The sequence below is a fragment of the Manis javanica genome, chromosome 5, assembly GCF_040802235.1.
Source record: "Manis javanica isolate MJ-LG chromosome 5, MJ_LKY, whole genome shotgun sequence".
Classification (NCBI taxonomy): Eukaryota; Metazoa; Chordata; class Mammalia; order Pholidota; family Manidae; genus Manis; species Manis javanica.
Genome location: NC_133160.1, coordinates 139,417,793 through 139,442,304, shown reverse-complemented (window position 1 = coordinate 139,442,304; position 24,512 = coordinate 139,417,793). Strand labels below are relative to the sequence as shown.

Genomic DNA, 24,512 nt, shown 5'->3' with positions numbered 1-24,512 from the left:
ACTAGAAAAGGACAGTCATCTTTAATTTCTATTTTTCTCGATAGGATTCTATGTACATTAGGAATTTTTTAGTAGCAAGTGACAAAAACTCAAGGCAAATGGAGTAAGTATAAAGATGCTGATGGCTCAGATGACCCTGCAGACTGGTGTGGAAAGGGCATAGATGCTCACATGGTGTTACTCCGCATCCACCTCCCTGCATTCCTTGTCTCCAATTTTGTTTGGATTGATTCAGTCTCTGGCAGGCTTTTCCTCTGCGGTGCTCATCTGGCTACCAAGTGTTGTCATCTGTGTGGAAGGAGAGCATCACTTTCCCACTGACTCCAGCAAAGTACCAGTATTGACCATCACTGTCTAATTGGATCTTGATAACCAATTAGTGTATTTGTTCATTCACCCTTCCAGTGGTGGCCTGTGGGGCTCTTTCCCTTAAAGTGAAGAGAATTAAGGAACAAGGAATTGAAGAAATTTCCCTAAAGTCACAAAGTAAATCATTGAAGAATCTAACTCAAGATCCTTCCGTTTAATCAGAGTAGCAAATATGCCTTGTTAAGCTTAGTTTAGTCTTTTATTCTCTATTTTTCACTTTCCTCCAATTTCTAAGACAGCATTCCTCCCAAAGAGAAAACAGAACCCTGGACAGAAGTACGAGCTTGAGATATTTATGAAAATAAATTTGGATATTAAAGAAAGTAGGAAAGGTCATTAAGAGAAAACTGAGATGTAGTAACAATTCAAACAATGGGTGATTCAGTTTCTAAGAAGTTTTTTGTCTCCACAAGCAAGGTAAATTTCCATTTTGCATTCTCTTCATTACTCTATGCAAGCATTGTACTGCAACAGGAATCATCAGTTCGTAGTGTTAATTACTGTTAAAGTTGGTATCTGATTCTGTAGTACCACAGGAGGACCAGCTTTCATGAAGTCTCCGAAATGAGCCAATGTCTCTTAAATATAGACAATCTGAGGTCTTGTAACATCATACATTATACACAGTACTGGAATTCCTACAAATTAATCTATGCCATATGTCCCCAAACAAGAAAGCAACTGGATCTGTCTAGTGTCCTAGTTGACTAGAGTATTTCATGGTTTGCTAACAAAGCTTCTTGAGTACCCATTTTTGAGAAGCGATAAAAATGTTTTTGCTGTAACCATTGTGATAATTTTCTAACTGACTTCTGTAACGTCCAGGCAGCTGGGCTTTTTGTATTTGTTTTCCAGGGTAGGAAAGAGGAAAGTCTGTTTCTGATCCTCTCTTCTTTGTTCTTCAAAAAACAGCTGGTAAGAAATTTCATGTGTTGCATGAAGACCAACAATGACCCTTTCACTAATTATCAGGTTATTCAAACTTCTGGGTCATTAGTCCCCATGATGGCAGACAGCATCAAGCGTGAATGATTACAGAATTGGAGACTTTTCTGTAAGGGAAAAGTCTGACCGCCATTTCTTAGGGCCGTCATAACAAAGTACTACAAACTGGGTAGCTTAAGCTACAGAAATTTATTGTCCCACAGTTCTGGGGTCTAGAAGCCAAAGACCAAGCTGTCAGCCAGATTGGTTTCTGCTCAGGGCAGTGAGGAAGACTGTTCTGTGGCTCTCCCCTAGCTTCTGGAGGTTGGTTTGTAGGCTGTCTGGGTTCCTTAGCTTGTAGAAGCCTCACCCCCATCTCTGCCTTCTTCTTCAGACAGCATTCTCCCTATGTGCCTGTCTCTGTCCAAATTTCTGTTTGTTGTCCTTTCTTACCATAGCCATAGTAAACTAATACATATATCATATAGGTAGGTTATATGATAATCTCTATTAACCAAAATGAGTTATGTCATAAGGGTCCAGTGTTTAGTATTTTTTAAACGTGTTGATCAGAACTTGCATGAGACTTAAATGCACATGACAGATATGCACACTTGGGTTCCCATGAAGCCACAGAACACAGGGTGAAAGTGTACGTGACATTAAAACAGAGACTTTTGTTTTTTTATCATTCCCATCATACCTCTGGCTATGTCCAGTATGCTTTAATGAATTCAGGCACATCCCAGGAAGTGCTGAAGGACAGTTGCTTAGGGCTAGCACCTCCAGGCTTTCTCCAACCCACCCCCAGAAGTATGGTCAGGGAACACGTTATTCTAGATAAATCAAGCATAAAAATTATGAAAAACATCTATAAATTTACTTCTAGTTAGTCAGTCTTAACTTTGGCTGGGAGAATTAAAAATAAATAACTGATGCCCAGGCCCTTCCCCAGATCAATTGAAACGATCTCTGGGGTGAGACCTTGGCATTAGTTTTTAAAAAATTTCTCCAGGTGATTTGAATATACAGATATGCTGAGAACTGCTGCTTGTAACAATGGCCACATCGCTTGAATAAATGTGTCATGGTATCAAGGTAACCACTTAGAAGACCACCATCCATTGGGATGCCTGAGCATTTTGCTGTTTATGAGCAAACAGTATGTCCCTGTCTCGCCAAAGACAGACTGAGTACAGCAGTTAGAGAGCAATCACATCATCCTGAAGTCTGGGCTAAGTGAGGAGTGAAAGAGAAAGAAATGGATTGAATGTAGAAAACCAGCAGAGACTAGTAAGACAAGTTTATTGGGTATGGAAGAATCTCAGTCTTTTGTGAGAGAGAAATACATTCAGCTCATGCAGGCACCTTCTGGGATAAGTCAAGGCAGTGATTTAAACTTTTTGTCTTTTATATTATGACTCTCTTGGTTGCAAAAGACAGAAATCCAACTCAAACTGGATTAACACAAAGGGAAATTTATTGGCTCATTCAACTGGGAAGGATGCTAAGGTATCTCACAGGAAGGACTGCAGGAATTAGAGACCTGAAGATTAGAAAAAGTGGCTCACTGATTCTAGAATTTTCTCTCCCACCATCTCCCATCTCTTCATGTTGCAGGAAAGATGGCCTCCAGCAGACACAAAGTGTCACCTTCTCAGCTTACAATCCACAACAAAAAGGCAGCTGTCACATGTCTTGCTTGGACCAGTCTTTATTGCTTGGGAGAGAGGGTACTGTTTTGGGGTAGGCCTAGGTCACATGGCCACCCACCTGACCTGCATGTGGGGGTGTGGTTCCCTAAGGAAAGGATGCTGGGTAGACTAGAGCAGCTGCTCTCTACTGCATTCTTGAGAGCAAACTAATAGCTCCTCTTTCAGCCTTTAATAAAAGCCATTTCTGTGGGATAAAAATGTTCCCTAAATCAAGGATATCTCATTTATGAATATATTCTCCCATACTGTAGGATGCCTTTTTGTTCTACTGATGGTATCCTTTGCTGTACAGAAGCTCTTTAGTTTGATGTAGTCCCATTTGTTCATTTATGCTTTTGTTTCTCTTGCCTGTGGAGATATGTTCATGAAGAAGTTGCTCATGTTTATATTCAAGAGAGTTTTGCCTTTATTTTCTTCTGAGAGTTTTATGGTTTCATGACTTACATCAAGGTCTTTGATCCATTTCAAGTTTACTTTTGTGTATGGAGTTAGACAGTAATCCAGTTTCATTCTCTTACGTGTAGCTGTCCAGTTTTGCCAACACCAGCTGTTGAAGAGGTTGTCGTTTTCCCATTGTATATCCATGCCTCCTTTATCGTATATTAATTGACCATATATGCTTGGGTTAATATCTGGACTCTTTATTCTGTTCCACTGGTCTATGGGTCTGCTTTTGTGCCACCAAATTGTCTTGATTACTGTAGCTTTGTAGTAGACCTTGAAGTTGAGAAGCAAGATTCCCCCTGCTTTATTCTTCCTTCTCAGGATTGCTTTGCCTATTCGTGGTCTTTTGTGGTTCCATATGAATTTTAGAACTATTTGTTCCAGTTCGTTGAAGAATGCTGTTGGTATTTTGATAGGGATTGCATTTAATCTGTAGATGGCTTTAGACAGGATGTCGAGACCAGTGGTTTTATTTATTTATTTATTTATTTACTTTTTCTCCAAGTGGGACTCCAGGCTTCTGAAAAAGGTCATCCATGAATTCAAAAGGAAAGAACAGACCCCTGGGTGTGAGCCCTGCACTGGGGAGCCCTCATCTTGAACCTATGGGGACATGTGTTTTCAGCCTGTGGAAACTATTATAGGTGCCAGGATTTTTAAGAACGTAGATAATAGTTTCAAGTATAGATTTATTTTTCTGTGGACTGAAGTTGAAAGAGATCCTGTTTTTTCCTTAGAACTTGTAAGCTGCTCAGTGTCCCAAGTGTCTCATTTGTAGCAGTAGAAGGGTAGAATGAGTGTTGTTCTGAATAGAAATCTGAGTGGCACAATGTAGAATTATGAAGTTGTATCCTGTGCTAACTGTCCATTGCCTGTGTGTCTGAGAAGCAGGAGAGCATAGAAGTTTTAGAGTGAGCTCAGGAGCTAGTTGCTCCAGTTTTATATTGGCTCTTCCACTTACCAGCCATATGTCCTTGCCTTAGTTACTTAACCTTCAGAACCTTGGTTTCCCTGTCTATAAAATGGGGATAATAATAGTGACCACTAGACAGCATTATTCTGAGGATGAAAGGAATTAATATGTGGCACATAAAAGCCTGGCACACAGAAAACACTCTATAAAGGTCAGCTCTTATCATTGTCTTCATCATCATTAGATATAATCAAATGAGGCCTTTTGTGTATATCTCAGTCCCAAATGGACAGTGCCTGTGGGAGTAGCTTCAGTTCCTCTGCTGGACTCACCTGAGCCGTGTGAGAACACAGACCTTGGGACCAGCGGCCTGGACCCAAATTTGGGTTCCACCACTTACTGGTTCTAAGATAGCAAGCAAGCTGTGTGGCTCTGGGCAGATTTGGCAGGCCTCTGGGTCCCATTTTCCTCAGTCGTGAACCAGGAATGGTGACAGAATGGTTGATGACAGAGACTCGGTCCTTGGCTGGGTTGGCAGATCAAGGAGTGGTGTTTGCCAGCTGCCTCAGGCCTGGGGCTCAGCATCAGTGGGCACCCACCAGCTCAGATGTGCTCCATTCTCTCCTTTCCCCACTACATGTAATGGTTCAGTGAATGGAAGACACCCTACAATGTGACTTGCTTTTAACAGTCTCCCTTTTTGTCTCTGTCTCGCTCTCAAGTTTTCACTATTCTGGATTTCAGAAAATAGTTCAGTTGCCAAAATTGGTTGAATGAGCTACTTTTAAAATTAGTCAGGTGACACAAAGTACTGCTCTGCAGCATTGTTCTAGCAGTTCCCCTCCTCGGAACCATCCTATGAGAGTGTTTTAACAAAAGGGGAGGATTTATAAAATTCACGTTATGAGAGCTCCTCTTACCATCCACACCCAGGAAAATCTCTGTGTCACTTAAATCTCTTCCTTTCCTGAACCACATCACCAAGGTGAATCAAGGCATGGATCGTCATCAAGTCATCGTACATGGAGGTATACAGAGATAGGAAATGTAAACTTATTATTTACTCACCTTAACAGTGAGGTCTCTTCTTGGGCTACTGATTTCGTCCTGTCTGGGTGGCCTCAGGTTTTAATGTTAGTGATTTAATTTAAACTCAGTTCAGTAGCTCATGTTTATGGATGAATGAGCAAAACAGTAAAGATCAAAAACAAAAAATAAAATTACTGTGGAATTCAGTACCTAGTAGCTGGAGCTCAGTAAATGTTAGTCAAGTGCGGCATTCAGAACGAAAGGCCCTTACTTATGTTAATGCGCCTAACAAGGAAATGAGATTGACACAGCAATTCTCTGTTTTTGTTGTCCCCTGAGGTTAGAGATTATGCAGTGCCTGTTTCTGTTTTTAGCTTCTTTGGTAATTCCTCTGGTGAGAGACTACACTCTGCATATTTGTCGAGGTTACGCTTCCTTTAGGTGCCAGGTCTTGGAGGTAGCACAGGAGACGCTGTGCTCATCAGAGTCTGAGCTTCATCCCTTCCCACCCCAGGGCTCCCGTCTCATGGCTGATTTCGTTATTTATGTTCAGTTGCCAGGGAATTCCACAGAGGAAACTGAAATCTATCTTAACAACAGTTGTTGCTGTGAGAAATGTTGAAACGGGTGGCCAAAAGATAAAATGTTTACATTCTTTATTTGATGTCTCATTGTAATCCTGAGGCCTTCTAACACCAATTGAAGGTAAATTAAGAACAGGAAACTATGGAAAATCAGCCTGGATTTGAATAAAAAATGAACTAGTTAGGCTTCTTTTTATGACAAAGAAACAGGGGTTTGGATACAGTACTTTTTTGATAATAGTTATTGTAGCTAAATCCTTGGGTACAAATATCAAGTCACCCACTCGTGGCCAGCTGAAGGAGCATGAGGCTGTATTGATGGACATAGTGGGAAGATTACAGGGGTAACAGATTCACTATGCTAGTCAAGGCTGTAACCAACCAGAACCGAGGACTCGGTGCTGGCAGGACTCCTCCCCAGCTACTCCTCTGCTTGTCTCAGTTTCTCTTTTGCGAATTGCCCCTGTGAAAATTAGTAAAAGGAGAGTTCATTAAAGTAGACTTGGGAGGCCAGAAGGGGGAGCTCTTGCACCCACCACTTATCAGTTGCAGACCCCAACAGAAGATCTATCTTGCAAGCTGATACTGCTTTAGCTACTACTTTACTACAGGAGGAGGGAAGATTTTCTCCTTGCCCAGCAACAGCAGGAGGAAAGATGCCTTTCTTCTTGTCTGGCAACAGCAGGAGGAAGGAAGATTTTCCCCCTCCCAGCAACAGCCCAGCCAATGAAAGATTGTCACAACTCAGCCAATGAAAAGCCAATACACTTCAAACTCCCAGTTTGCTCCAGTGGACATTTTGTTTATAACAGCCCCTCCCAACTTTGCCCCTTTCCTCTATGAAAGACTTTTCCTCTTCTTTGTGGTTTTGCTGTAGCTTGCTTGTCCTAAATTGCAATTCTCTGCCTTTCTGGATTAAACCCATTTTTGCTGGTAAAGTAACTGACGGTTTTAAAAAAGGTTAACATCCTCATTCTCTCCTATGTAAGATTTTCACCCTGTCTGCCTGTCACAGCATACAGTCACCCTTAGCCTTGAGTTAGGACACAGAGAGAGCTTCTTTCAGTCAGTGCTTGTATATAAATCCCACGCAAAACACTGATTTGCTCTACTTTGGGACATATGCCCACCCTTTGCATTAGTAAATCTCTGTTGCCGAAGGATGGGTATTATAACTAATTGGCCTGGGTCTGATGTTTACCACCGCAGCAAGGGGTAGAGAGTGTGCTCCTAGGAGAAGAAAGGTAAGACATTTGTCATTGAGTCCAAGACAGTCCATCTCTTGGCTACCTAACATACATAACATAAAATCACAAGAGTGCATTCATTTATCACAACTGTTCTATGTTCAGCCAAAACACACTCACATACTCCTATGAGAGAAACAACCTAACTTAACACCCAGTTGTTATATCTAGCTCCAAGGGTAGCATTTCTGAGACATGCCTTCTCCTCTAGATTAAGTTCAAACATGGCAACCTCTAACCATCTCCACAATACCCAGTATATAATAATGGGAGTAAAAGGATAAATGCAGAAAAACTCTCAGACAAAGAGAAAAAATGGAAAGCAAAATGCAGCCATGAGCAGTCCTTGGCCTTTTCCATATCCTGTTAGGGATAACAAAGAGTCCTTTCCCTAGCAGTGCAACCACCTAAAAAGTCTACTCAGTTGATATGAAGTGGTTTTGCTGGCAAGGTAATAACTAAACAATAGGATGAATATGACACATTTCCTTAAGGAGATGGGAAGACATACTCCAAGCCCTAATACCCCTACCATCCTCAAACTAGCCTGTTTATGGGTTGGAGGATGTGCTGACCATGTATTACAAAATCCAAACTGGGCTTCACTGACCAGTGATTCACAAATTACTTCCAGGCATGTTGGGGAGCGTGTAGTTTTGATGACAAAACACTAGCTTTTCAGAGACTTTTTCTTTCATATGAACCATTTATATTGGAAACCTTTCTACAATGTAATACAATCCTTCCCTGCCTCTAAAAAATATGAGTAATCCATGTCTATTGTGGAAAAAGGAAAAATACAGATGAACAACAACAAAAATATTACCCATAATACCACTACCCAGAGATAATGACTAAACACTTGACTTACCATATGTGTTGTGTGTGTATGTTAGGCAAAAATGGAATCATATCATACAACTTGTCTGAAGCCTGTTTTTCTCCTCTTGCCTTTCTAAAAGATGGTAGGATGTCTCAGGAGAGAAGGGAGAGCCTTTGTGAGTGAGTGGGTATATGCACATTATCTCATTTAATGAAGATTATGCACCCAGGAACATAGGAATGAAGAGTGGTCTCAGCCCAGGCCCCAGCCCCATGCTCTACCTGAATCTTGCCCTAGTCCCTTTCCTCATCACCCCTGAAGATTAGTCCCCCTTGACAAAAGCTGTTTGGGATAACAAGGAGTCCTTTCCCTAGCAGTGCAACCCCCTAAAGCCTTTCCTTCCTCTTTTCTTCTCTCTGCAGCGGAGTCCCCTCATGTTCTCTGTTTGCAGCTTTGTAGGAAGTTCTTCAGGGACGTTTTGATGATTTGTGCGGCCAGTGAGATACAATGCATGAAATCATGACTTCCCTGGAATCTCTGGGGCCTGAGGTCACCATCAGGCATTAGAGTCAGTGTTAGGTCCTGGGAGAAAGGACGTATTTCAGTCTGGAGGCCGCAATCTTGGTTCTTTAAGCAAGACTGAATCTTAGGATCTTGTTCACGTGCAGTCCTTTGTTTCTTCTTTATTCCCTCATGTCCCCCTGGCCACTGTACCGCCAAATGTCCCATGGGACCAAACTGAATTCTGAGTAAGTTCCAGAAGCTGTAGACCTGGGCACTTGTATAACCTGACTTAATGTGGAGAGGCAACTCTGTTCCATCCTGTATTACCCTGCACATCTATAAGGGCTAAAATGACAGTTGCTGTTTTCTGCATTTTGCAAAATGATCCCTCAGCCCTGTTTTGAAAATCTCAGTGGGAATATTGAAGTTGAGTTGATTGGGTAGGAAATCTGGAAGTTTAAGTCTTAGCCTTTTTTGTGGAACATGAGATCAAATATATCCAGCACCTGTACTGCTGCTTTCTAAAGGTAAGTTGGATCATGTTACTTCCTGCTCTGATCCGCAGTGGTTCTGGGGATATAGGTGTTCACTGCCATAGCCCCAGCACCTAGTATCCCTCCCCCTCCAGCCAAAGCCCACCCCAGGCTGGCAGAGGCCCTATCATCTGCCTCTCTGCCCACCTCTCTGGTCCCGCCCTCCTGCCATCCCCACACCCCATCCGCAGCAGCCTTGATGTTTCTGGGGTACTTGAGAAACAGCCTTGATTCAGGGTCTTTCTGCCTGCTGTTTCCCCAAGATCCACATGACTTGCACTTTCAGCTTCTTCAAGTCTTTGATCAAATTCTATGAGTAACTATGCCCTGAGAGATCAAAATCTCACCTCTGTGATCCTTGTCCTGCCCTGTCTGCACAGTCATCTACCCTCTCCCTGCTTTCTCTGCAAAGACTTTATAACTAATACTCTTTCTGCTTGCTTCCCTCATTTATAGCCAACCTGTCCTCACTAGGATGTAAATCCTGTGGAGGCAGAGGGTTTTGTTCCCTGCTGTATCCCCAGTACCTGGCTCAATAAATAGTCGTTGAATGAGTGAATTGAAGGCAGTTTCCTCAGAGGCTAAATGAGCATCATCTAGAACCCTTTCTTTTTGTAAATACAAATATCATCTCATTAACAGAATGTATATCTTTTTGTAACTTGTCTACGAAATCTCTTTGCCTTTTGATTTTAAAATGAAATTAAAGATGCATTTCTATGAAAAAAAAAATCTCCTAGGAGATTAAACAAGGATTAGGAAAATTTACAAACCTTTGACATTCCAGGATCACTGTCACGCTGTTTGCTGCCTTGGCCTACACCCCCCAGTTCTTGCCCCTGTGTGACATTAGCAGCCCATAGTGGTGGTTCTAAAGCTGTCTCTCTCTCCAAGGAGGGGATGGTTTTTTAAATGCCATGATCCCCTCACTTCCTGCTCATGACGTTTGAGCTTGATTCTCTTTTCCTTCTCCTTATGCCTGACGTGTGATGGTATTATTCCAAGGTTAGCAAGCACATCACTGTACAGATATAAATGAAGTCACAACAGCATCAGTGGAGATTTCCTGTTCTTACCTTTACTTGCACTGCAGAGTCTCCTGCCCTGAAAACACCTTTCCTAACAAATATTTTTTGGAGACCTCAAAGGTGAGCCCCACAGCATGGGCGTCCCATGTAGACAACATTTGGTGTCTGCCACGTTCTTTCCTCTTGCTTTGGCTCTTATTAGTTGATGCCCAGTGCCAAGGACACCACTCTGAGCACACTTACCCTCAGTGGCAGCATGTCCACCAGGAGCTGCTACTTCCTAATGCTCACAAGGCTGCCCTTTCTGCGGGTGCCCAGGGAGTTCTCACCTCTGAGAAGTGGAGGAATGACCCAGGGCCAAGGGAGTGCGGCATTTGGTGTTGTAGAGCACTGCTTGGGGTTTTCTTTTGGTTACTGTTTGTTTGTTGTCTGCTTGAAGCTTTAAAATGATGGTTGATCTGGCTTCTCCCATTCCTACTAGTGTTTAAAGTATTTTAAGTTCAAGTTTTGATCAGAACTCAAGCCCAAGATTCCATAAGCGTTCTGGCTTTGTAGGTACACCTGCAAGGATTTGAATGATCCTGGTAGGGAGCTTTGGGAGTGAGAGTCTTGAGAATATGATCAACATCTTTCTCCAAGGATCACTGCTTTTTCTTGTGTCGGGGAACCTGTTACCCTAATAAAGTGAGGCTGTTCCAAGTATCCATGGTAGTGTCAACATGTAGTTCAGGTTGTCTTCATTCATTCATTCCTTTAATTCACCAGATTGACTGAGCACTTACTTCAGGCTAGATATGGGGCATACAGTAGTGAGCAGTAGTACCACATGGCTTCTGCCCCTCAGGAGCTCACCTACAGTCCACTAGAGGAGACAGATATTAAACAAGTAAATGCACATTGGTTACACATGAGTTAAGAACATTAAGAGAAAAGTCCAGGTTTTCTGAGACTGTCTGGGAGTGGATAGTGGGACAACCCCCTGGGGTGTGGGAAAGAGTCAGGGACAGCCTCCCTGAGGAACAGAGAGGGGAGATGAGACCTGGAATATAGGCAAGACTTATCTAGGAGCAAAGGGAAGAATGTTCCAGGCAGAGAAAGAAACAAAATTTCTTAAGGTTTCTAGGATCTATAAACATGTAGAATGTTAATTTATCAATAGAAAAATGGCTGACTTCAGCATGTTAGCTTCAGTTTAAACATGGGTTGTGGTAATATGTGAAATGACCCATCTTATTCTTTTTTTTTTTGCATAATGTCTACATGTCATGTACTTAATGAAATTTATTGAAAATTTATTAACACATAGTTTTTATGTATGTAAAAGTAAATTTACACATGAAAGTGCTTCTTTTTTTTCTTTTTTTTTTGAGAAGGCATCTCTCATATTTATTGATCAAATGGTTGTTAACAACAATAAAATTCTGTATAGGAGACTCAATGCACAATCATTAATCAACCCCAAGCCTAGTTCTCAAGAGTCTCCAATCTTCTGAAGCATAACGAACAAGTTCTTACATGGTGAACAAATTCTTACATAGTGAATAAGTTCTTACATGGTGAACAGTGCAAGGGCAGTCATCACAGAAACTTTCGGTTTTGATCACACATTATGAACTATAAACAATCAGGTCAAATATGAATATTCATTTGATTTTTATACTTGATTTGTATGTGAATCCCACATTTCTCCCTTATTATTATTGTTATTATTTTTTTAAATAAAATGCTGAAGTGGTAGGTAGATGCAAGATAAAGGTAGAAAACATAGTTTAGTGCTGTAAGAGGGCAAATGTAGACAATCAGGTGTGTGCCTATAGACTAAGTATTAATCCAAGCTAGACAAGGGCAACAAAACATCCACGGATGCAGAAGATTTCTCTCAAAATGGGGGGTGGGGTTCTAAGCCTCACCTCTGTTGATCCCCAATTTCTCACCTGATGGCCCCTCTACGACTGTGCGTGTCTTAGGTTGTTCCTCCCTTGGGGAATCTTACCCATCTCTGGCTAAGCAGTCATCTTCCAGGGCCGTACAGGGAAATGTAAAGTTGGTAAGTGAGAGAGAAGCAATATTGTTTGAAAAGGTTAGCTTTTTCTTTGCAGATTTATGCCCTGTGGCTTTTATGCCCAGCATTTGTCCTGAGGTATCTTTACCACTTGGAAGAATTATGATACTCGGTAATTTTGTTATTAGGCACAAATTCTACTTAAGGGTTGTAATTAGGAAGGAAGAAGAAAAGCTATAGAAGTAGCAGACAGAAGAAAACATGGGAAGATTGATTATTTTTTTGACATATCTTCTTGTAGAGTAACTTCAGCATGTATAGGTTTTAAACTACTAATTAAATTGCGTACACACATTAACATAATAGGAATACAGCTACATAACCAAAGCAGACCTACAATTACCAGCCATCTCCAGTGAAACCAAGAAAACCAGTTAGGCACCCTAGGCATTTGTGAAAACTTATCAATGATATGATGGATATTGTCTAACTGAATTTGAATAGTTTGAGAAAAATCAGACAAATTAAAACAACACATTCCTGGGAACTGTTCACATCCCATATGTTCTTTTAACAGTAGATAGTCTGTAGTCGCAAGATTTTGGAGCGCTGCAACTTGCACTTCTCCTAATTCTTGGTTGAGTTCCGACAGTATAGATCCAGTCAAATTTGTTGTTTTACTGTATGCACAGGCCAGCTTAGATATCTCCTTCTTCATTCCAATGGCAAGCCCAGGAACTGGTGGGATGAATGCAGCTACAACTGCAACAGCGCCAGGATCTTTGTTGAAGTTTTTTCATGATCATCTTCTGGAATGACTCTTCCAGAGAATGTTGATGTTGGAAGTTCTTCATATCGTATCTTAATTCGTTTTCTGGGTAGCCAAATTAGGCTTTGGTCCTCTGTATAAACACAAACAAACCCTTTGCCCACACTTTGATATGCCCTTTATATCATTGTGAAGAACTTATTGGAGAACACCACACAGGAACTGCTTTTTTGTTTGTTTATTTGTTTTTGTTATCATTAATCTACAATTACAAGAAGAATATTATGTTTACTAGGCTCTCCCCTATACCAGGTCCCCCCCCACAAACCCCTTTACAGTCACTGTCCATCAGCATAGCAAAATGTTGTAGAATCACTACTTGTCTTCTCTGTGTTGTACAGCCCTCCCCTTTCTCCCACCCCCCCTCCATTATGCATGCTAATCATAATACCCTTTCCTTCTCCCCCCCCTTATCCCTCCCTACCCACCCATCCTCCCCAGTCCCTTTCCCTTTGGTACCTGTTAGTTCATTCTTGGGTTCTGTGATTCTGCTGCTGTTTTATTCCTTCAGTTTTTCATTTGTTCTTACACTCCACAAATGAGTGAAATCATTTGGTATTTCTCTTTCTCCGCTTGGCTTATTTCACTGAGCATAATACCCTCTAGCTCCATCCATGTTGTTGCAAATGGTAGGATTTGTTTTCTTCTTATGGCTGAGTAATATTCCATTGTGTATATGTACCACATCTTATTTATCCATTCATCTACTGATGGACACTTAGGTTGCTTCCAATTCTTGGCTATTGTAAATAGTGCTGCAATAAACATAGGGGTGCATCTGTCTTTTTCAAACTGGAGTGCTGCATTCTTAGGGTAAATTCCTAGGAGTGGTATTCCTGGGTCAAATGATAAGTCTATTTTGAGCATTTTGGGGAACCTCCATACTGCTTTCCACAGTGGTTGAACTAATTTACATTCCCACCAGCAGTGTAGGAGGGTTCCCCTTTCTCCACAACCTCGCCAACATTTGTTGTTGTTTGTCTTTTGGATGGCAGCCATCCTTACTGGTGTGAGGTGATACCTCATTGTAGTTTTAATTTGCATTTCTCTGATAATTAGCGATTTGGAGCATCTTTTCATGTGTCTGTTGGCCATCTGTATTTCTTTTTTGGAGAACTGTCTGTTCAGTTCCTCTGCCCATTTTTTAATTGGATTATTTGTTTTTTTTGTTTGTTGAGGTGTGTGAGCTCTTTATATATTTTGGATGTCAAGCCTTTATCGGATCTGTCATTTACAAATATATTCTCCCATACTGTAGGGTACCTTTTTGTTCTATTGATGGTGTCTTTTGCAGTACAGAAGCTTTTCAGCTTAATATAGTTCCACTTGTTCATTTTTGCTGTTGTTTTCCTTGCCCGGGGAGATATGTTCAAGAAGAGGTCACTCATGTTTATGTCTAAGAGGTTTTTGCCTATGTTTTTTCTAAGAGTTTTCTGGTTTCATGACTTACATTCAGGTCTTTGATCCATTTTGAATTTACTTTTGTGTATGGGGTTAGACAGTGATCCAGTTTCATTCTCCTACATGTGGCTGTCCAGTTTTGCCAGCACCATCTGTTGAAGAGACTGTCATTTCACCATTGTATGTCCATGGCTCCTTTATCAAATATTAATTGACCATATATGTTTGGGTTAATTTCTGGGGTCTCTAATCTGTTCCACTGGTCTGTGGCTCTGTTCTTGTGCCAGTACCAAATTGTCTTGGTTACTATGGCTTTGTAGTAGAGCTTGAAGTTGGGGAGTGAGATCCCCCCTACTTTATTCTTCTTTCTCAGGATTGCTTTGGCTATTCGGGGTCTTTGGTGTTTCCATATGAATTTTTGAATTATTTGTTCCAGTTTGTTGAAGAATGTTGCTGGTAATTTGATAGGGATTGCATCAAATCTGTATATTGCTTTGGGCAGGATGGCCATTTTGACGATATTAATTCTTTCTAGCCATGAGCATGGGATGAGTTTCCATTTGTTAGTGTCCCCTTTAATTTCTCTTAAGAGTGACTTGTAGTTTTCAGGGTATAGGTCTTTCACTTCTTTGGTTAGGTTTATTACTAGGTATTTTATTCTTTTGATGCAATTGTGAATGGAATTGTTTTCCTGGTTTCTCTTTCTATTGGTTCATTGTTAGTATATAGGAAAGCCACAGATTTCTGTGTGTTAATTTTGTATCCTGCAACTTTGCTGTATTCCGATATCTGTTCTAGTAGTTTTGGAGTGGAGTCTTTAGGGTTTTTTATGTACAATATCATGTCATCTGCAAATAGTGACAGTTTAACTTCTTTACCAATCTGGATTCCTTGTATTTCTTTGTTTTGTCTGATTGCCATGGCTAGGACCTCCAGTACTATGTTAAATAACAGTGGGGAGTGTGGGCATCCCTGTCTTGTTCCCGATCTCAGAGGAAAAGCTTTCAGCTTCTCGCTGTTCAGTATAATGTTGGCTGTGGGTTTATCATATATGGCCTTTATTATGTTGAGGCACTTGCCCTCTATTCCCATTTTGCTGAGAGTTTTTATCATGAATGGATGTTGAATTTTGTCAGATGCTTTTTCAGCATCTATGGAGATGATCATGTGGTTTTTGTCTTTCTTTTTGTTGATGTGGTGGATGATGTTGATGGATTTTCGAATATTGTACCATCCTTGCATCCCTGGGATGAATCCCACTTGGTCATGGTGTATGATCCTTTTGATATATTTTTGAATTCGGTTTGCTAATATTTTATTAAGTATTTTTGCATCTACATTCATCAGGGATATTGGTCTGTAATTTTCTTTTTTGGTGGGGTCTTTGCCTGGTTTTGGTATTAGGGTGATGTTGGCTTCATAGAATGAGTTTGGGAGTATTCCCTCCTCTTCTATTTTTTGGAAAACTTTAAGGAGAATGGGTGTTATGTCTTCTCTGTGTGTCTGATAAAATTCCGAGGTAAATCCGTCTGGCCCGGGGGTTTTGTTCTTGGGTAGTTTTTTGACTACCGTTTCAATTTCTTTGCTTGTAATTGGTTTGTTTAACTTTTGTGTTTCTTCCTTGGTCAGTCTTGGGAGGTTGTATTTTTCTAGGAAGTTGTCCATTTCTTCTAGGTTTTCGAGCTTGTTGGCATATAGGTTTTCATAGTATTCTCTAATAATTCTTTGTATTTCTGTGGAGTCTGTCGTGATTTCTCCGTTCTCATTTCTGATTCTGTTGATTTGTGTTGATTCTCTTTTTCTCTTAATAAGTTTGGCTAGAGGCTTATCTATTTTGTTTATTTTCTCAAAGAACCAGCTCTTGGTTTCATTGATTTTTGCTATTGTTTTATTCTTCTCAATTTTGTTTATTTCTTCTCTGATCTTTATTATGTCCCTCCTTCTGCTGACTTTAGGCCTCACTTGTTCTTCTTTTTCCAGTTTCGATAATTGTGATATTAGACTATTCATTTGGGATTGTTCTTCCTTCTTCAAGTGTGCCTGGATCGCTATATACTTTCCTCTTAAAACTGCTTTCACTGCATCCCACAGAAGTTGGGGCTTTGTGTTGTTGTTGTCGTTTGTTTCCATATATTCCTTGATCTCTATTTTAATTTGCTCGTTGATCCATTGATTATTTAGGAGCATGTTGTTAAGCCTCCATGTGTTTGTGAGCCTTTTTATTTTCTTTGTAGAATTTATTTCTAGTTTTATACCTTTGTGGTCTGAAAAGTTGATTGGTAGAATTTCAATATTTTGGAATTTACTGAGGCTCTTTTTGTGGGCTAGTATGTGGTCTATTCTGGAGAATGTTCCATGTGCACTTGAGAAGAATGTATATCCTGTTGCTTTTGGATGTAGAGTTCTATAGATGTCTATTAGGTCCATCTGTTCTAGTGTGTTGTTCAGTGCTTGTGTGTCTTTACTTATTTTCTGCCCGGTGGATCTATCCTTTGGGGTGAGTGGTGTGTTGAAGTCTCCTACAATGAATGCATTGCAGTCTATTTCCCCCTTTAGTTCTGTTAGTATTTGTTTCACAAATGCTGGTGCTCCTGTGTTGGGTGCATATATAATTAGAATGATTATATCCTCTAGTTGGACTGAGCCCTTTATCATTATGTAGTGTCCTTCTTTATCTCTTGTTACTTTCTTTGTTTTGAAGTCTATTTTGTCTGATATTAGTACTGCAACGCCTGCTTTCTTCTCGCTGCTGTTTGCCTGAAATATGTTTTTCCATCCCTTGACTTTTAGTCTGTGCATGTCTTTGGGTTTGAGGTGAGTTTCTTGTAAGCAGCGTATAGATGGGTCTTGCTTTTTTATCCATTCTATTACTCTGTGTCTTTTGATTGGTGCTGACCCATCTTATTCTTAGGGACTTCGGCCACATTTCTCTGCATCTACTTCCTGCTCTGATAAAGCCAGTATTAAGTGAATATTAATGATAATGCTAGGACTCTTTGGTAGAGTGATTTTTGGAGTCTAATTTTGTTCATTTAAATCCTTTCCAGAATCTAGTCCTTTGCTTAAGCCATAGAGTTTTATTGTCTATAGGTATCTTTTCAAAATAGTCATCAGCTTTGTGCTTTGGGAGGCTGGATCAACACATAGCAAGTCGCTGTGAGCACATGTAAGGCAATCCCTGGATCCTGAGCAGCAAATGAAGAAACAAGAAGTCACAGTGTAGGAAGGCACAGCAAGAATTTCAGTGTGGAGACCTTGGACATCAGGTCTTAGGGACGCAGCTTCATGATAAGCACAGTTGATGATCTGAGCAAAGGTATAACCTGTTTTGGGGAACTGAAATGACGTTTCAGTAGGATCTGTAGGAGACAGGGCAGGAACCACATGGCTTTGTGTGGGAGGAGCACTTTACACAGGGGGTCAGCAAATGCAAAGGAGCCAAGGAACAAGTGTGTTTGGCTTGTTCAAGTTATAGTAAGGACAGCAGCAGTAGTGAGTGGGGCATCCGGGTGGTGGGAGGTGTGGGCTGGTGGTGGGTGGGAAGGAAAGTGTGTTAGAACATAGAATATGGAGCGGTAGTCAGAGACCAGGCAAGTGAGGCTTGGTCTGGACTTCAGGCATTAAGCTCTGTGAGGGGCAGCCACTGGAAGGTCTTGGGTATCTCCTGTGACATTATCCGTCTTGGGCTTTATTCAAGAGAGCCCAGGGGTGGCAGAGGCCTTGGTCTTTGGGCTGGGAGTAGTTCTTCCTAGAAGAGCACCCAGCCTCCCACCTCCCTTCAAGCAGGGCAACCTCATTTTGATCTAGTTTCCATATTTGGCTTCTGGACAGATTTTTTTTTTCAATGAGAGGTTTTTATTTTAAAAACCTCTGATATTAAGATTAGCATGCATGGGGGGGAGGGAGAAAGGGGGTGGGCTGCACAACACAGAGAGGACAAGTAGTGACTCTACAACATTTTACTAAGCTGATGGACAGTAACCATAATGTGGTTGTTAGGGGGGACCTGATATAGGGGAGAGCATAGTAAACATAGTATTCTTCATGTAAGTGTAGATTAAAAATTCAAAAAAAAAAAAAAAAAGAAAGAAAGAAAGAAAAGGGGGATTACTCCTTGACAGGATAAAACTATTGGTAAATCAAAGATCAACGCATGCTTTAAATATCCTTAATGTTGATCACTTAAAGGGTGTCAGATGATCAGCTATGGAGGTACTCTTTTCTGATAATATTCCTTTCTCTTAATTAAAAAAAAAAAAAAAAGCAGTTACTGTGTGCTGACCTCCAATGAGTTCTGCATAGTGGTATAGAGGGTATGTCAAAGTGTGGGCAAAGGGTATGTTTGTTTCTATGCAGAAGATCAAGGCCTAGCTTGGATACCTAGAAAATGAACTAAGATACGATATGAGGAGGAGCTTCCGGCATCAGCACTCTCTGGAGGACTTGTGCCGAGGGATGATCATCAAAAAGCCTCCACAGGGATCTGGGCGATGCTGCGGTTGTGGCTGCATCCAGCCCACCGTCTCCTGGACTTGCCATAGGAATGAGGAGGGAGATGTCTAGGCTGGCATGTGCATACAGTGAGACAACGAATTTGACCGGATCTGTACTGTTGGAACCCAACCAGGAGTTGGGAGGGGTGCAAGTTGCAGCACTCCAAAATCTCATGACTATAGACTATCTATGGTTAAAAGAACATATGGGATGTGAACAGATCCCAGAAATGGGCTGCTTTAATTTGTCTGATGGTTCAAGTACAGTTGGACAATATCCATCATATCATAGATAAATTTTCACAAATGCCTAGGGTGCCTAAATGGTTTTCTTGGCTTCACTGGAGATGGATGGTAATTATAGATTTGCTTTGTTTATGTCACCGTATTCCTATTATGTTAATATGTGTGTGCAAATTAGTTAGTAGTTTAAAACCTATACATACTTAAGGTACTCTACAAGAAGATATGTCAAAGAAATAATCAATCCTCCCATGTTTCCTTCATATGCTACATCTATAGCTTTTCTTCTTCCTTCCTAATTACAACCCTTAAATAGAATTCGTGCCTCATATCGAATTTACCGAGTATCATAATTCCTCCAGGTGGTAAAGATACCTCGAGACAAGTGCTGGGCATAGAAGCCACAGGGCATAAATCTGCAAAGAAGTAAAAAGCTAACCTTTGCAAACAATATGGCTTCTCTCTCACTTACCAACTTTACATTTCCCTGTATGGCCCCGGAAGATGACTGGTTAGCCAGAGACGGGTAAGATTCCTCAAGGGAGGAACAACCTAAGACAGGCACAGTCGCAGGGGGGCCATCAGGTGAGAATTTGGGGATCAACAGAGGTGAGGCTCAGAACCTCACCCCCCCTGCTTTGAGAGAAATCTTCTGCATCCGTGGATGTCTTGCTGCCCTTGTCTAGCCTGGATTAATACTTAGTCCATAGGCACACACCTGATCATCTGATCATCTACATTTGCCCTCTTACAGCACTAAACTATGTTTTCTACCTTTATCTTGCATTTACCTACCACTTCAGCATTTTATTAAAAATAAAAATAATAATAATAATAGGAGAAATGTGGGATCAACATATAAATCAAGTACAAAAATCAAACAAATATTCATATTTGACCTGATTGTTTATAGGTCATAATGCATGATCAAAACCAAAAGTTTCTGTGATGAATGCCCTTGTACTGTTCACCATGTAAGAATTTATTCACTATGTAAGAATTCGTTCACCATGTAAGAACTTGTTCGTTATGCTTCAGAAGATTGGAGACTGACGAGAATTAGGCTTGAGATGGATTAATGATTGTACATTGAACGTTGACCCTCCTATACTGAATTTTATTGTTGTTAACAACCATTTGATCAATAAATATGAGAGATGTCCTCTCAAAAAAAAAAAAAAAAACCTCTGAAAATTATTGCTTTATGTTACCTGTGGTATTTATTGAAATGAGTGGCAAGTGGAAAAATTAAAGTGATAGGAAACAAGTATCTCATAAATTTTACTGTTAAGACAAGGATGGCAGCTACTGGAAGGCAGTGTGTTGGTCATTCTTAACCTTAGCTGGTCCACCTGCTTTTAAGCCAGTTGGATTGTTCCTTTCTGTTAACTACAAAGGAAAAGGCAAAAGTTAAAGTGAGGATGTTGGAATTTATAATACCTTTTAGTCGTGTGGAAATAAAAGGCTGTTCAAAACAGGTGAATTGTTCACATCCATCTTTAGGAACATACGTGTGGTCACGTCAAGGAATGCCTGTAGAATGCAAAGCTGAGGTTTAAAAATGTACATTGAAAATTAACATCATTCTTAATAGAATGTCAGTTCTGCTTCTGTCCCTTTGCATTATATTGGTTAATGGAAAAATACATAGTGTTTGAGTTTTTAAAATACTGATATTGTAAAAAGTTTTTCATGAATTTTTAAATTCACTATCCTAGAGAGGTATTGCCTTATTAAGTTGTTGCCTGACATTTATTGAGTGACAACAATCTATGAGGGCCTGCATTTTTAATGGGATTGATTTAAAAAGACAGAAATCCTTTAAACCTCAAAACCCCAGTTAAAGTATGTCACTGTAGGAAGCCTTCTTCCTTTTAGGCTTTCTGTTGAACATTTTGCATTCACTCACCCTTTAAATCCCCACAAGTACCTAAAGCTTGGTATTATTATTTTATCCATTTCATAGATAAGGAAGCTGAATCACAGAAAGTAAAGCAATTGACCTGGCGTCATAAGTCAAAGGAGTGGTAGAAGTGAGCTCAGGAGGCAGATCTGTCTGGCTCAAGGCTGGCCCGTTTGCTAACACATGGTTGCCATCTCCCAGAATGCAAAAGGTAGTTTTTCTAGAATGTTCTAGATGGAGTCTAGATCTAGATGGCAGAGAGAAATTTCACATCCTCTGCACCTTCTGTGAAAACCTGCCATTTTTACTTGAGCCCATCATCTGGTGACCACATAGAAACTACACCTAATGCTCTGGGTTATGGAGCTTTACCTTATCAACATTTTCGTGTTCTCTGAGGATGGATATTTACCCTCTGAAGTAGATTTTTTAAAATTACATAATAAAACCTCAGACCTTGATATCCATAAGGTACTATTAGTGTTGTTTGTCATTAAAGTGTGTTCCTGAATACTGAGACATGTTTGTCAAAGTCTTTCTCCTCAGAAATCTAGCAATATAGGTCCTTAGGATGCTCTAATAAATTTATTTCATAGTCCTAAAAACCGACAAGAATTGTCTGTAGTCTTTGGACCTTAAAGTGGTAAAAAAAATTGAAATTGATTGAAGTTACATTGACACTGGAGAAAAAGGAACTGATGTAATTTATCTGAATGTACTTAGGTCACAATGCATTCATTAAATGTTGACAGAAACAGAATTTCTTCAGCTGGAGTGAATCAGGCTGAGGAGGGGCTAAAATAGCCCTAGAATCATTCCATGTTCGGTGACCTTCCTCTGCCTTTTCTCTCTGGCTCTGTCTCTGTTGCCATCCCTTCATCTGAAAGGAAAAAGTAAGAGGGTAACCAACATAATTTCAAAAAAATATGATCAAAAAATAGGGTCCTAGCCCAGTAGGGTGTTGTAAGTATACAAATACTAAAACTGTGTTTGGCCAGGAATTAGGCAGCAGATGACGAATCAGACTAGAAGGTCAAAAAATAGACTCACTTCCAGTTTGGTAAAGGAATGCAGAGTCAGTCTGGGAGGGACTGGATGGATTATTCAAAAATTATTTTTTTGTTATTTCTAATTTCTTAGGAAAAAAGATTGAGAAAGTATTTTCTTCCTGCCCTGCTTACATTAAAATAAATTCCCTTTGGAGAAGATTTTGATATAAAAACAAAACCCCAAAAATATTACAATGAAAAGAAATATCTTAAGGTGGTAAAGGGTGGTAAATGGGGCTTTTATTTTTGTTTTGTTTTGTTTTTAAATTTTGGTATCCTTAATATACAATTACATGAGCAATGTTGTGGTTACTAGATTCCCCCTATTATAAAGTCCCCACCACAAACCCATTACAGTCAATGTCCATCAGCGTAGTAAGATACTATAGAGTCACTACTTGTCTTTTCTGTGCAATACTGCCTTCCCCGTGACCCCTGTGGTAAAGGGCTTTTAAAGCATAACTCTGAAAGCAGAAACGAGAAGGGGTGATTGATTTCATTAAATTTTAATTAAAAACTTTTATATGATTAAAAATACAATACCCCATTGGAAGGTGGGCCAACTGTGCAACATATTAAAGTTAATATCTTTATTCTGTAGATAGCCCTTATAAGTAACAAGGATTACCACTCCAATATCAAAATTGAAGTTCATGAACAAACTTTCACTGAAGAAACAACTGTTCAGTAAGTATTTTTTTAAACCCTTTAATGTCACAAATCAAATATATGCATATTAAAACAAAGAAATTTAATTTTTTGCACATCAGATTCTCAGAGATGAAAAGCATGATAGCTAGTCCTGCTTGTGGCATAGGGAAATTGGCACCATGGATGAGAGGATTATACATTTGTGGTAAAAATTTGGCAGTATGCATCAGAAACTTTGAAAATGCTTATAGCTTTGACCCAGTAATTTCACTTCAAGTATTTATCTTAAGGGAATTAGTAAATGTGGACAAAAATTCATATGAAAATGTTCATTGTGGCATTAAAAGTCATATTTAATGCTATAGGAAATTGCTTATGGCACAATTATAAGTAAAATATGATTATCTCAATCTGATAAAGAACAAATAAATATATGCACACATGGATACCAGAAGAAAATACATCAAATTGTTAATAGAGATTATCTTTGGCATTATAGGTGATTTTTATTTCTATCTTTAAACTTTTGTGAATTCTGTGAAATTTCTACAATGCTCGTATAATTCCTCTGTACTTAAAAGAAAAAGGAGGATTGAATGTTAAAAAAAGTTCCTTGCCAGTCTAGTGGTTACCAAAGGAAGGGGTTGGAGAGGGAGGGAGAAGGGGATTAAGAGGCATTACAACTAGCACACGTAATATAGGTAGGTCACGGGGAAGGCAATACAGTGCAGAGAAGACAAGTAATGACTCTACAGCATCTTACTACACCGATGGACAGTGACTGCAGTGGGGTGTGTTGGGGGGGACTTGATAATATGGGTGAATGTTGTAACCACAGTGTTGCTCATGTGAAACTTTCATAAGATTGTATATCAATGACACCTTAAAAAAATGCTCAAAAAAAGGTCCTTTTCTTGAGCTTCAGACGAATTTGAAGCAAATCTTGGATGGCTGCACGATTTTCAACATTTGGTGCTGCACTGTGAATTAATACAAGTATCTTTTCCTCTGTTGCTAAGAGAAGGACCCTGTGCGAGGCAGTCTGAGGAGGGCAGACCCAGGGAGGTTGCTTGATCCTCTGTGGGCTTTTGCTCTGTGTGTCCCTTCCTCAATAAAAAAAAGTCAAAAATCCTATTTTACGATGGCGTTGGTATACAGATGAATGTAATCCAAGATGGATTGTATTAATTTTTTTTTCTGATTTTAAAATAAACTCAATTAAAACATTTTGTGCGTTCCTGAAAGGATCAGGGCCCTAGGCTCTGTGCTAACTCTGCCTAGTGGAGGAGTCAGCCCTGGAGCCCAGGCGGAAGCTCAGAGGCGTGGGAGCTGCCCCAAGGAGGAGGAGGAGTTTTCTATAGGCAAAGGGGAACAATGCCACCTACTCCACTGAGTGGCCTTGTGCAGCACAAATTTATTGTTTGTCCTTGTGAGAACAGTCCAAATTCAGGCTACTAGGGAGTCTTCTCTAAGCCCTGTTCAGAACCTTGCATTCCATTTCCAAGTTCTTCTGTGAGAAGATGTGCTAGAATTCCATGCAAATTTCTGTTTGGGGATAAGAGTGGTTAACAAAAGGCAGAGTGACTCCCAGATTTCTGCCCAGGGAGCCTGACTCACTGGTGGTGCTTAAGTAGAAGTCACATGAGGAGGAAGATTTCTATTTAGATATTTTGAATTTTAGGTGACTTGGGACACACAGAAGGAGGTGGAAAGTAAAGTCCCTGCGGCCGTCCAAGAATTCAGAGGGGAGATGTGTGCTGGATTTGTGGGCTTGAGGCATTGGCAAGCAGGAGGTAGATGGTGATGTGAGTGAGGATGAGCAACTTGG

The 24,512-nt window shown here is 40.2% G+C and overlaps 1 long non-coding RNA gene across 2 annotated transcripts in view; it reads left to right on the top strand.

The window, feature by feature from the left end:
* LOC118969149 (uncharacterized) overlaps nt 1-24,512 on the top strand; it is a 77,095-nt gene that overhangs the window by 7,317 nt on the left and 45,266 nt on the right. The window lies entirely within an intron of this gene.